Raw genomic sequence first — 13549 nt, forward strand, 5'->3', positions numbered from 1 at the left:
CCCTCCTAAGCTCCTTGTTAGCACACATGTGTGCAGGGAATGAAAAACGGAGGAGGGGTTGAGTTGTATTTTATACAATCTATGGGCTGAACAAGCTCCGAGCTCTGACTCCGTGACAGACCGGATATTGTTGTTACGTAACAAAAACACTGAAGTCTGAAACGGCTGGTTTCACACACATTTACAGAAAGGTGGAGAAATCAGAACAGGGGCAGAATGGATTCTTTTCATTCTCGGGGGGTTTGTAGACAGGGACACATATTTCAGGTAGAGAACCATTAAAAAGTCCATTTTGCATGATATGTCACCTTTAAGTAATTTGGTTGTCATGATTTATTATTTTATTTTTCTGATATTTATCTGATTTTATTTAATTCATTTTTATTGTAATGATTTTATTAAATTTTTCTGATACTTCTCTGATTTTATTTTAGAGATTTGATCGTCTATTTTATGTATTTTATATAACTTTCATTTCCACTTTTACCTATTACTGTTTTTTATGTCTGTTCTTTTGTGAAGCACTTTGGGCTTCATGCTTGAAAGTATGAAAGGTGCTGTATATACAAAAATGAGTTGAGTTGAGATACCTGCAAAAGTCTAAATGGGCACATAAGGACACTGATTGCTACAAAAAGACACAAAAACAACCTCAAAAATGTATAAAATTCACAATCAGATCTCAACATTTGTTTGATTTGTTCAGCTGGCTGAAATGCTTGTTGTTTATACTACTCCAACTACAAACTATAACACTTCTGATACCAAATATGTGTCCAACGCCCACACATTCTGTCCTAATGCTCAGAAATAGAGGTTAAAGAGACACAAAGCATCTACAAAAGGATGCAAAATTACCCCTAAAAGACTGAAAACCTGCACAGATGTGTGAGTGCACATCTTTCTTTAGTGTCAAAGAATAAAGGATGAACTAGCAGCCTTTATGGCACAAACAGCAAGGAAGAACAACACAACAACAAAGAGAACAATGAAAGGAAGAGTAATGTGGCATTCAGGAAGTTTAAAGTGATGTTAAACAACCTAAGAAGGATCAGTGGGAGACCCTTTTCATGTCTCTACTCATTCTAGACTTTAAAGGTGACATATCATGCAAAATGGACTTTTTAATGGTTCTTTACCTGAAATATGTGTCCCTGGCATGTCTACAAACCACCCGAGAATGAAAAAAATCCATTCTGCCCCTGTTCTGATTTCTACACCTTTCTGTAAATGTGTGTGAAATGAGCCGTTTCAGACTTCCGTGTTTTTGTTACGTAACAACAATATCCGGTCTGTCACGGAGTCAGAGCTCGGAGCTTGTTCAGCCCATAGACTGTATAAAATAATACTGAATCCCTCCCCCGTTTTTCATTCCCTGCACAAATGTGTGCTAACAAGGAGCTTAGGAGGGAGGCATGCTAGTTGTAGGCTGTCTTAACAAACACAAAGGTCGGTTTTACTCCCCACGTCTGCAGATTTGAAGATCTAGTGGATGATTTTTATTTGTCATGGATAAGTGCTAGCGCTAATTAGCATAGCTACATAGCTACATGTTCATAGCTGTAGCTGTGTACCAAGACACACGTCGACATACTGACAGTTAAAACAACAAGAAACACTAAATCTGTGACCAATCCTTCATAAAAGGTCCCGCTGCCTTTCTGGCAGAGGTCGGTTTTACTCCCCACGTCTGCAGATTTGAAGATCTAGTGGATGATTTTTATTTATCATGGATAAGTGCTAGCGCTAGTTAGCATAGCCACATAGCTACATGTTTGTAGCTGTGTACCAAGACACATGTCGACATACTGATAAATAAAACAACAAGAAACACTAAATCTGTGACCAATGGTTCAGAAAGGTCCTGCTGCAGGCGCCTCTCCGTCAGGATCAGATTCAGAGGGTTGAAGTAACGCGATCTCTGAGCAGCCGTGTATATTCAGCCAACATGTAAACATTAGATCAACGTGCTGGAGAGCTGAGGCACATCCATTTCCGGAGGGGGCGTGGTCAGAGAGAAAACAGAGTGTTCTGATGAGGAATGAGGAAGAGGGCTTTTCAGGCAGACCAAAATCTGATTTCAAAGTGTTTTTTTGAGCATAAACTTTAAAGACATGTTTTGGGGACCTCTTAGACCAATATATATTGATGAAAAAAGCGTGATATGTCCCCTTTAATGCTTTCATTGTTTTCTTTTGCTAACATGCTCTTAAACCCATGTACCATCCAAACATGTTTTTTGTGTGTTTTTCTGTAACAGAAGGTGATGGACAGAAGAATAACTCCAGGGATAAAACCAGCAGATATCTTATCTGTCACTAAAGAGGACGATGAATCCGCGGGGTACGCCGGCAGAGAAAAGTAATCAAAGACCTCCAGCTCACCTCGACGTGCCGCTCTCCCTCGCACACATGCACACGCCGTTTTGTTCCTCGTTCACGTCAGCCCTCCTTCCCCCGGCCGCTTTGACTGACAGGTGAGATTAAGCACCCTTTGAACTCTATCTGGTTATTGAAGGAGCGGTCTAAATTGAAGCACTGTTATTTCAGGCCGTCTTGCTGAGTCAGTGGGAAAGTGCGGGCAGGGGGCGGCACTTCTCTGAATGAATAAAGAGCTTTTCAGAGGGAAAGGTGTAGAGCCACATCGCAAATACATTATAGAACAATAATGAGAATTGTAAAAGGAAGAGGGGAGGAAATTAGATTAAAATGTTTGGAACAGCAGCTGAGAGAGAAAAACGGTGATCTGAGAAATGGGGAAATACGTTTTATGCTTCTGAGCGGACCTGCAGGAGAAAGACAAACACAGATAACGAGGTTTTTCCTTGGTCCACTTTTAAATCAAAGAAGAGCCCGGAAGAATAGATGATGATTGGAGGAGGAAGTGCAGCCATATTAATTCATATTCAGTCTGAATCTGAATCAGAACAATGCTTTAAAATGAAGCACGTTGATAAATCTTAATATTCAGTGACCTGAAAGGACCCTGAGTGAACACACTGATTACAGTCAGCTCTTACGTCCATGTGACATCCTGTAAATAGAAATGACAGTGACTCAGTGAAACCCAGTTTGTGAGTTGAATTCATTCGAGATAACAAATTACCCTGACAGTGTTTTCTCTGGGTGTTTTATCTCTCTGAATGCAGATGCTGCTGTCAGAGAAATCATGTCATGCTTCCTGCGGTGCATTTATTGTGGGGATAATTTAAACGTTGTTTCTTGTGTTGAATCAGAAAGAGGTACAGTAAGAATGTCGGGTTGGTTGGCCGTCAGACGTCTGCGTCACTAAACGGCTTCTCAATATTCTGTGAAGCAAAGAGGAGATTGATTTTAACGCTGAAAACAAAACAAAATTAATTCTAGAAAGAAGAATTGAAGACACAATTTTCAAAAATGAGTATGGTGCCGGGCCCCCTCGGCCCTGGTGGCTCCTTTGGCTCCGTCTTGGGGGGCTGTGGGGGCGGTGTTGTGGGGGTGTCCCTTGGGGGGGCTGTGGGATCTCTCCCCCCTCGCCCCCCTTTCCTCCTACTGGGTGACCTGGGGGTCGCCCTGGGTGCTCCGGCGGTACCTGCTTGCTTCCGGTCTGGGTCCTTGGCTTGTCCCCTGGCCTGGGTCTCCCGCGGCGGGTTGGGTCCTTCGGTCTGACTGCTCTCGCGGCCCGGGTGCCGGGCCGTACCGCTCGGCTGGTCTGACCCAAGTGGTTTCATCTGCACCAGTGGTGGTCTCGTTACACAAATAGAACACAGCACGGCGGCAACCCTCTGCGACCCAAGCTTCAGTAATGATTGTGGACACTAAGGGTTGCTTAATCATTAGTATCACCACACAGAGTTTTTTTGGCATCATGGTGAGATGGTCTCTCTCCATCTAAGTGTGTTAGGTCTCTCTCTCCTTCTCTCTCCCTGTCCCTTTGTATATCCTTATGTAATATTTCTTTAACTTTCTCTTATTTATTTTTTTTGGCCCACCTAGGTGTGCACGCCCTCTTTTACAGAACATGATATTAGCTGCCAATAAAAGATAGGCCAGAGTTCTAAGAGGAATGGTGATGGTTGCATGCACACAGTCACAAGCACAGAAGAAAAAGGTTTTCTTTCTTTTCTTTTGCTGCAAGAATAAATTGCATTAATATTTGACAGTTTGTGACAAACATGACACAAACCAGAAATATATATGCAGACAAGAGGAAAAAGAAAAAAAAAAAAAAAAAAAAAAATGAGTATGGAAATATTGCTTTCCAATTTGGCTGTTCAAGCACGTCTGTTTTCTACTAGAATAGCTGGAAAAATATAGATTTGTCTACCTGAATTTTAATCTGTGAACAGTTGTGAGGTTGTGATATTTCCTGCTGATGCTTGTACGTAAAAAAACCCCATCTACTATAAAGAACAACAACACAATATTTCGGACAAACCTGTGGAATCAGAAACATCTGAATAAAAAGATGTGCGTATCGATCAAAAGTTGGATTCGCCTCCCAAATTACAGAAGCTTACAAACCTGTGAGTCATGCACGAGCAAGGGGAGCTTTCACCGCTCTGCCAAGCAGTGTCGGGGGAAGCATTGTGGTAAACATGGCGAAAATTTAGTTTCCATCTCAGTCGGGTTTGAGAGTGAGGAAATAATGCAAGCAAGCACAGATGTGATAGTGAGGCTGAGGAGCTACTGGACCTCAAACCATCTCTGAGAGGGAAAATGTGGAGCAACATCCTCTCAACAGTTATGTCACGTTCACACCAAGCGGCAACCTCCGGTCTCAAAATATGAAGCCCATGCGGAAGTGTTATAAACTGCAATTCATGGAGTGTCCACTGGAGGCTGGCTGCAGAAACACTGGACACCACATACACACCAATTCAACAAAGACGATCTTTACAGCAGAAATGAACATGTTTACAGCCTGGTTCAAAAAACAGCTTGGGTCTACGTTGCTCATTCCTCTATCTGCACACACTGTACGGCGGCATTTCGAAGATATCAAGATTACAAGTTTTTGCCCAAATAAGGACATGACTGACCTGACTGACAGGCGGGAACCAAGGGAGAGGTTCCGGTGGCTGGTGGTGAGGCTTTCAGCAGTGTGACTGCCCTCTGGTGGCTGGCTGCAGTATAGGTCAAAAAATCCGTCTCCCCCATTCATTTCAATGGGGGAGCGGTCAAACTTTAAAAAGTAAATACACATCGTACGAATGTTTCTCACATCCGTATGCTGTGGTGATATGTAGTTAGTATTTGACTGTTTTGTGTCCAAGTCCTCTTTTTCCTGAAAAGTTTCTTTTTCGTTAGTTATTACAGTTTAAAAAACGGGGTTTTACTTCCTGTTTCCTTTGATTCACAGCCGCCGTGGAGTGAAACTTCAACGGACACACAGCGTCTTGTGACGTTACGCTCAATGGCGGCGCCCAGGAGAGGGACTTTTTGGCTTCAGAAGCGTACAACGGGAAGAGGCGGAGCAACGCTGTCCATTTTTATTTACAGTCTATGGCGGGAACACATAGCTGTTGGCTAGGAGGCTCAAACCGGTTTTGGGGAAGCCGGTTTTGCTAAACAAGGCAGTGCTAACTATCATCTGTCACTCAAGTGACATATAATACTTGCAATACTTTGATTTCCAGTGCAATACCTCAATAACCATGTGCAATATTGTAATTCAATCCACAACATAATTTATTTATATATTTATCTACAAAATTTTAACTTTGGCTTAGGCTAATTTAACTTATTTCATGTCTTTTAAAGTACTTCTATACTTTTCTTTGTACAGGTAGTATTTTATTTAGAATTTTAAGATTAAATTTTAGGTTTCTATATTTGTTGTCCTTACTGTCTTGTTGTTAAAGGCACTATGAGGAGTTTTGAACTGGCTGAGAAACAGGCTGAAACTGATACCAATGCTTCTTTATGACCCTCAAAAGCAAACAAGACCATCTACAACAACACTGATACCTTCTCTGTTGTCATTTTAATGTCTAAAACTGCTCTGAGGGGGTAGGTGTCAGAACTGATGATTGACAACTTGCTTCAGAAACACCCTTTTTTGGCTGTTTTCATTGCAAATAATCACATTGTAAGATAAGTCTAGAAGTTAAAAGACAACAGGATGAGGTAATTGTCTGGAGACAATTATTTTGCATGTACAGGACAAGAGATAAGAGGTATCACTTTGTCCACAAGGGGGCGCCAGAATCGATACAAGCTAAAAGTTCCTCACAGCAGCTTTAAGTACCAGTGTTCCATTCACCACATCAAATTCCTTGTGTGCGAGCTCACTTGGCAACATGGCTCTCTTGATTCTTGATAATCTGACTTTCTTACTCACCTCTCTCAAAGCCCCTATGCTCATTTTCATATTCCCATTCCCATAAAAATTAGGTAGTGTCTAGAAAGTTTGAGGAAGGCACACAGAGATGCAATCAATTTTTCGTATATATTCCAGTTGAATGAATCTCTGCCAATCTGTACGTCACATCATAGGTCACCAAAGGATCTGCATGCTGATTGGCTATCGCTGCACAAATGATTCGCTGCAGACTTTTCCAACTCTTGCAAATTTGTTCGTTCGTATCATTTGCATCGTTCACGCCACAAGACCAGAACTCGCGTCTACACATTGACTTTCCATGTAATTCATTCCACCATTTAGAGGTAGTGATAATCAATAACTACCCTTACACTAAACATGCAGTATATCCTTACCTAACTCCCTTATCAGGAGACAAGGGGAGGAAATCACAGGATAGTATTGAGCACACATCCATGATCATAAACATACAGAACACTGAATCTAAAAAGAAGAGTAATTGGTTAATTTTTGTGGGTCTGTCCTCAGAACTTGATTGATGCCACTACAAACACACACACACACATGCACCCCCACACTCTTGTTGTGTACTAGCACCTGGGATTTGCCTGCAGCAGCCTCAGCATTCAGCCGTCAGCCTGCAGAGTAATTCCTCTGGACAGAATTGGGTCTTGAGTGTTGTTCAAAGACAAATCGCTGGTCATTTATTTGAGGGATTAAAGAATGAGTCTGATTCCTGGTTCAAACACTTTCTCGGAGCCCGGATGCTAGGAGCGAAGCATTGATCATTGACATCCCGCTGTAACACTCTTCCTCTGCAGTCCTTCACAGCAGACTGACTTCGATCTGTAGATTTTTACCCTCACGTCCCCTCTCTGCTGCTTTCCAAATGTCACTTCCTGCAGCAGAAGAGAGGATGCAGGCATGTGGTAATAATAAAAAATGACATTAAATTCCCAATCTGACATTTTTAATTTCAACTCACCATGGACAGAAGATTAATTTTTAATTTTACAAAAAGTAATCTGCTATTCTTGATTAGCTTTGGAGTGAAACCACACAGATCAGCCATAACGACCATTACCAGGTGAAGTTAATAACCATGATCATCTCTTTCCAGTAGCACCTGACAGTGGGAGGTAAATGTTAGGCACCAAGTGAATATCTTGTTCTAAAACTGGATGTGTGAAGTGGATATCACAGCAACCAGTGAACATCCTCTGTCTTGGGGAGACTGGTAATGTGGTTTAAGATGCAACAAAGTCTGCTTTACACGTGACTTCCACCAGATCCATGCCCGGTCCATCTCTGATCCGCTGCGGTCCGGCTCCATACTCTCTCGTCCATCAACATCCACTGGTTGCATTTTCAGAATGCAGCACGGACCAGGACTGCCGGACAGCTGGAGTCATGTGACCGAGGTTTTCCTGCAGTAATCCCTGAATCAAAGATTCTCCTCCTCCTCCTCTCCTCATCCATGTTGTCTTTCTGGTCCTCTGAAAACCTCTGACCTGTTGACTCCAGGTCCTGGCTCCGCTCATCATGACTTTGGTTTGTTGTTGTAGTTAAGTGAAATACGATCTGGTGATAACACAGAGTGTTTTATTCTGAAAATTAACCGGATGTTTTCATTTTGTTTTGGTGAAACCTGACTTCCTGTCCCGCTCCATCTGCTCTGTTGAGATTGATGCGTCATGCTCCGGCATCCGGCAACAATAGAAGTCTTGTGTATCTGATCCAGAGACACAGCTGGAATGCAATGGAGCAGATCCAGAGGAAGTTAACACATTGACTAGAACAGAAACCTATCAGATCTGGTGCCATGACGGATCGTAGATGGACCGGACACAGATCTGGTGGATCTTGGCCGTAAGCAGACTTTGTTGCGTCTTAAACCACATCGCCAGTCTCCCAGTGACAGAGGACAGTCATTGTTTGTTCCTGTGATGTCCACTTCACACATCCAGTACACTTACTCCTGCAGCTATGCAGTCTGTTGTGTTGCTGTTTCCCACACACAAAGCTTTAGAACAAGATATTCACATTTACCTCCCACTGTCAGGTGCCACTGGAAAGAGATGACCATGGTTATTAACTTCACCTGTTAATGGTTGTTAAGTTCTGGCTGATCTGTGTAGTTTCCCTCCAAAGCTAATCAAGAATAGCAGTTCACTCTTTGTAAAATTAAAAAGGTCTGGTGGAAGTCTCATGTTCGCTGTCAAGGATGATGGTGACGCCATCATGAACATAATATGATGCAATCTTCAAACCTAAACAACTTTAACACGACCCTTTTCCTAAACATGGAGTGTACAAAGTCCTTCTTCTTCTTCCACTTCCAATCATTGTTTCCTGATGCATTTGAATTTAACAGCTGCATTCATCCCCCTGTAATGTGATGTTAAGAGGTCATGATCAGTTCACCTATTTCTGTGAGAACAGGTCGTCTAATTTGCACTTCACAGGAAACACACCTGAGGCTGAGATTGAAGTGTTCTGGTAAAAAACCCCACATATTTGAAAAGGTGAGGTTTTGATCTGACAATGACTACGGAGGGAAGTCAGAGGAGCACAGGAGCTGCAATTCATCCTGAAGGAGACATGAACGTCTGTGATTAGGTTCTCGGTAGAACATCAAAAAGGTGTAGGGATAATTCAGATTGGACCAAAGTGTTAGACTATACGCCTGAGCGTCAGATAAAGTGGCGTTGCCTCGGGCAGTGCTGCTAGCACGGATAAAAAATAGATCATATCTTGGCTCCCATGGCTCTGACTAACCGCCTCATCATCACCCTCCAAAACTTGAGTCACTCTAAAGTGATGAATATTTGTCAAACACTTTGTCCTCCTAATTTCCACACATCAATATTAATCCAGACAAACTGATTTAAAAACATTATTCAGAACCACTGTGTGTGCTTTTATTTTTTATATTTGGAAAACATGTAGAAAGTGCAGCTTTGTCTGTGTGTGCAGAGATATTTCCCTGCACTGTTGCATCGATTCCCAGGCTCACTGTTTTCATAAACAGATTATTTTGAGAGAAATTCAGGAGTAAATTAGCTTAAACCAATTTCCACCTCGACTTTATGTACTCACACATCCGAATTGATTCATTCTGCAGACCTGTGTACAGCAAACACAATCCTCTGTGGAAGAGGTGATAATAGAAAATGGAAATAAGATTTAGGAAGTAATGTCCTTTGCACCCTGCAAACTCATTTGTATAAAATACATCTTTGTCCTTATAAACAAGAGCATGTCTAGGTTCAGTCTAGCAGAAACTTCAGGTGCATGTCATCCTCAGTGATGCACCACAGATCCTCTTTGTCTGGACTGTGCAACAAATCTTAACAACACATCCTCCAGCCCATGAAGTAGCATAGGTTTAGCCCATGAAGTAGCATAGGTTTTTTTTTTTAATACAAAAACAGTGTCCATGATTGCCAAAAAGAACGTCAAAGGTTGAATGTGAAGCCAGAGGTGGTCTTTTGGTGACACGTATCAGAATGGGAGTGCAGAAATGAAGGTACAATATCCATTCATCAATTGGGCAATGTTCCTTCAGATGCTTATTTTTAGCATCATGCAACTTTATAGGACTTTCGTTGTCTCAAGGAAGCTTGTTGCTAGCATCAAATCTGAAATAAGCATATTGTATCACACACTATGTGCCAGCAGTGAAATTGGTTCTGATCAACACATTCCTATCGATTCATATCCTCATCAGATATTTAATGATGGTCTAAAGACGTTTATGAGGGATGCATCCGGCTGAGAGTCTCCAGTTAACAGGGTCGCTGTTTAAACCAAAACACCAGCCGATCTCTGCCACGGCTTTTTGAGTTCAAAAGGATTTTAAAGCCGTGTTGAAACGTCTTTGCTACTCGCGCTTATCTCCTCTCACGTGTTGATTCATTCATTGCTTTTTCCATGTTTTTAAATGCAGGTGCAACATTTTCAATTTTTTTCATGTTTTTCTGCTTTTGGAGCACAATTTCAAATTGAGGAAAAACATTTTTTCGACAGGCTCTGGGTCAACTTTTTTGTCAAATTTATTTTTGTGAAAAAAAAATCTTTTTTTTTTTTTTCAATTTATTTTCAATTTTTTTTTTTTAATTTTTTTTTGTCAATTTTTTTTTTTTCAATTTTTCTGTCATTTTTTTTGTTCAAATTTTTGTATCAAATTTTTTTTCCAATTCTTTTTTTGTCAACATTTTCTTTGTCAAAATTTTTATTGTCAAATTTTTTTTTTTTTTTTTTTTTTTTTAAATTATTTTTGTCAATTTTTTTTATTCAAAAGGATTTTAAAGCCGTGTTGAAACGTCTTTGCTACTCGCGCTTATCTCCTCTCACGTGTTGATTCAGTGAATCCATCTGTGATGAAATATAGCCGGCTGAGTCTCTTCATGCTAACAGGCTAACTGTTGTGTTGCTCATAATGATACCTGCCTGTCCGTCTGCTTCTATGGTGTCATCTGTGATGAATGGCATTCCTCTTTGTTTTACTGCCCTCTACTGGTCTGGTGGTGTAGTGCATTTACTTTTTATGTCCTCCATACGTCACTGGCCTGATTTGCACAATCTACCCGGGACTTCAGCTCGCGGTCAAAACACAGACAACAATGGGGGCACAGGAACCTTTTAGTTCAGGGTAAAGTAGTTCTGGGGGCTAAAAGACCCCTTCTGTTACCAGCATCAATGCACGTATTTGTGCAGGGTTGAAGGCATAACAGGCTTTTACATGACATGAACAACTGCACTGAAAGTCTTTTTCTGATTATATTCCTGGTTGCACTATATAGTGTTTTCATATTGCAGCTCTTTACTCTGATATTTTAAATGAATTATTCTTCTTTAAGGTATTTTGTGTGTTTTATTAGGGAGGTAGCATTATTAGAGGGAGATTATATTTGTAGTGCATTTACTCTTTTTTTCCCTCCATACATCACTGGCCTGATTTGCACAACCTACCCGGGGCTTCAACCCGCAGTCGAAACGCAGACAACAATGGGGGCACAGGAACCTTTTAGTTCAGGGTAAAGTAGTTCTGGGGGCTAAAAGACCCTGGAACTCTTGGTCAAAATGCACCTTATAAATCAGTTATGTTGCACAGGTGATCTAAGCAATGCTCCCTCACTGACGTAATGCATTAGTAATGGATGTTAATGGCGTAACTTGTGACTCTGGTCTCCTGAATGAACATCTTGTGCATGAATGCCCTGAAATGCCTTCCCAAACAAACTTTGTTTCTCAGAATATCACATCCCCTAACTTCTGTGTTTTTACTGTGATAACTAACACAGTGATTTAGAGTCACAGCTTAGCTGTAAATACAAATATAGGTTGAAATAAGCTGTTCTGGCAATCCTGTATTATCTTTGTTTGTGCAAAAAAGGTATGGGACAAACAGAGGTTCATGATGCTTCTGCAAAAGCCTTTAAATATATTTCATTCTGCTAAAAATGTAACATTTTCAATATTTGTGTAATTTTCAGAATAAATGTCCTGATCTGTTGTTTCCTTTAAAAAAAAAACATATCTGATGGAAAAGTTTAATGTTTAAAGTTTTGAATGTAACCTCGACTTTGAGAGGTAATCTCATGGACACACGAGGCCCTATTCTCTTACGAGACCCGGTCTTAGAAGCTGATGTTTTAATTTTCAAGGTAGTCATTATTTCACACCATCTGGCTAAGTCACTTCTGTAATCGCTGCGTCACCGTTAGCTTCACAACATCCGATGAAGAACACGGGATTTAGACGTTAACCCCGCTCTCTCAGGCCCAAGCAGTCAGCTGTTCCTCCAGCGAGCAGCCGGCAGCTCAGAGCAGAAGCCCCTGAATGTTTCAGTGAGTACCTGTAAAACAAAGCTTCCCTTTTTCATCCCTACATTACAGTGGAGCCCGGGGAGCTGGAGTCATACAGGCACAACGGAGACATCTGTTTCTGTCAGACAGAGTTAGGTTTGATTCTCATGGAGCACAGATGCCATTAGAAGTAGATGTCACAACACTCTTGGATGAATCTGTTTGGGCTGAAGCGATCTGTTGCCTTCCATCCATCACTGACCGGTGGAAACAGGAACACTTAATGCCTCACTTCACATCTGCAGGCACTAAGTTGGAAAATGTTGCCTGTATGTTTTCTTCCCCTGCTTTGCATGCTTGAATTCTCCCTTTTAACGCCTCTCTTAAGTCAAAGCGTCCTTTTTAAAAATCATTTGTCATTTCTGAGCGCAGGATGAACAGTGGAAGTGCTGCTGAAGAGTTACAACTTAACAGAAGAAGCTGCACACTGTGAAATAAATTGATGTGACTGCTGTTGCAAATAAAATAAAAAAAGTGTGCTACAAGCTTCTTCTTCTTCTTCTCCCAGCCAAGGTAACAAGATTTGCTTTGCATCCAATTACATTTGCTCGGCATTGTTAGAGCAGCAAGGCAGTCAATACTAGCATGTTTACATCAAGAGCTGAGAGAGGTTAGCTTGACCTTACAGTCCTTCAGAATTAATCCATAAAATGTACTCATGGGATCGCCGTTTGGAAGAATAACAACAGAACTTAATGTTACAGAACTTCAATTTGTCAGGATGAATTCTGGGAAAGATTCGACATCTGTGATATTTATAATAACTGCATCAATGGAACTCAAAGGCCATCCTTGAAGAACCTCACCACCCCCTTAAGTCAGAGTTTAGACTTTTGCCAACAGGGAGGAGGTTCACTTATTCTAGGAGGGCCAGATCTGACCGATATCTTAGATCATTTGTGCAATCAGCTGTGGGGTTGTTGCCATGTCACACAGGATTGTGGTACCTTTGGTTTCAAATACAGAAAAATGATGTCATCCACGGGAGTTATGTGGTTATGTATTCAAATTAAATGTGTGATCTTATGTTTGTCTTTTATGTGTATTGCTTGTGTGCTTGTAGGGACTTCTGTTGCAAACCAAATTGCCCCCTTTGGGACAATAAAGATTTTCCAAATCCAAGTCCAAAATATGCTGCTCTAAAACCTGTATGTATTGCTCAGCATTAAAGCTAGGGTTGGTAGTCTTGGAAAACCAGCATGAATTTGAATGTAGCATTTCCTCAGGACTCCGTCTAACCCCTCCCCTCCTCCCTCGGAGCTCCTCCAAAACAACGCCCCCCCCCCGCTCACATGCACGAGCGCCGCTGATTCTCGACCATATGATGGTGACTGATTCAAAACCGGTCCTCACCAAAACATTCTCATAGTGAAAGT

The 13549-nt window shown here is 41.4% G+C and overlaps 1 long non-coding RNA gene across 2 annotated transcripts in view; it reads left to right on the forward strand.

Annotated features, from left to right (window-relative positions):
- The window catches only part of LOC117823124, a 48551-nt gene extending 35899 nt beyond the window's left edge, over nt 1–12652 (forward strand). The window contains exons 2-3 of one of the 2 annotated variants that reach the window (XR_004633321.1): nt 2261–2476; nt 12204–12652. This is a non-coding gene — a long non-coding RNA (uncharacterized LOC117823124). Of the gene's footprint in view, nt 1–2260; nt 2477–5340; nt 5386–12203 lie in introns of those variants that run through there. The other variant, XR_004633322.1, reaches the window with a different exon arrangement.
- Nucleotides 12653–13549: the final 897 nt, after the last annotated feature.

This window comes from Notolabrus celidotus, chromosome 12 (genome assembly GCF_009762535.1).
Source record: "Notolabrus celidotus isolate fNotCel1 chromosome 12, fNotCel1.pri, whole genome shotgun sequence".
NCBI lineage: Eukaryota > Metazoa > Chordata > Actinopteri > Labriformes > Labridae > Notolabrus > Notolabrus celidotus.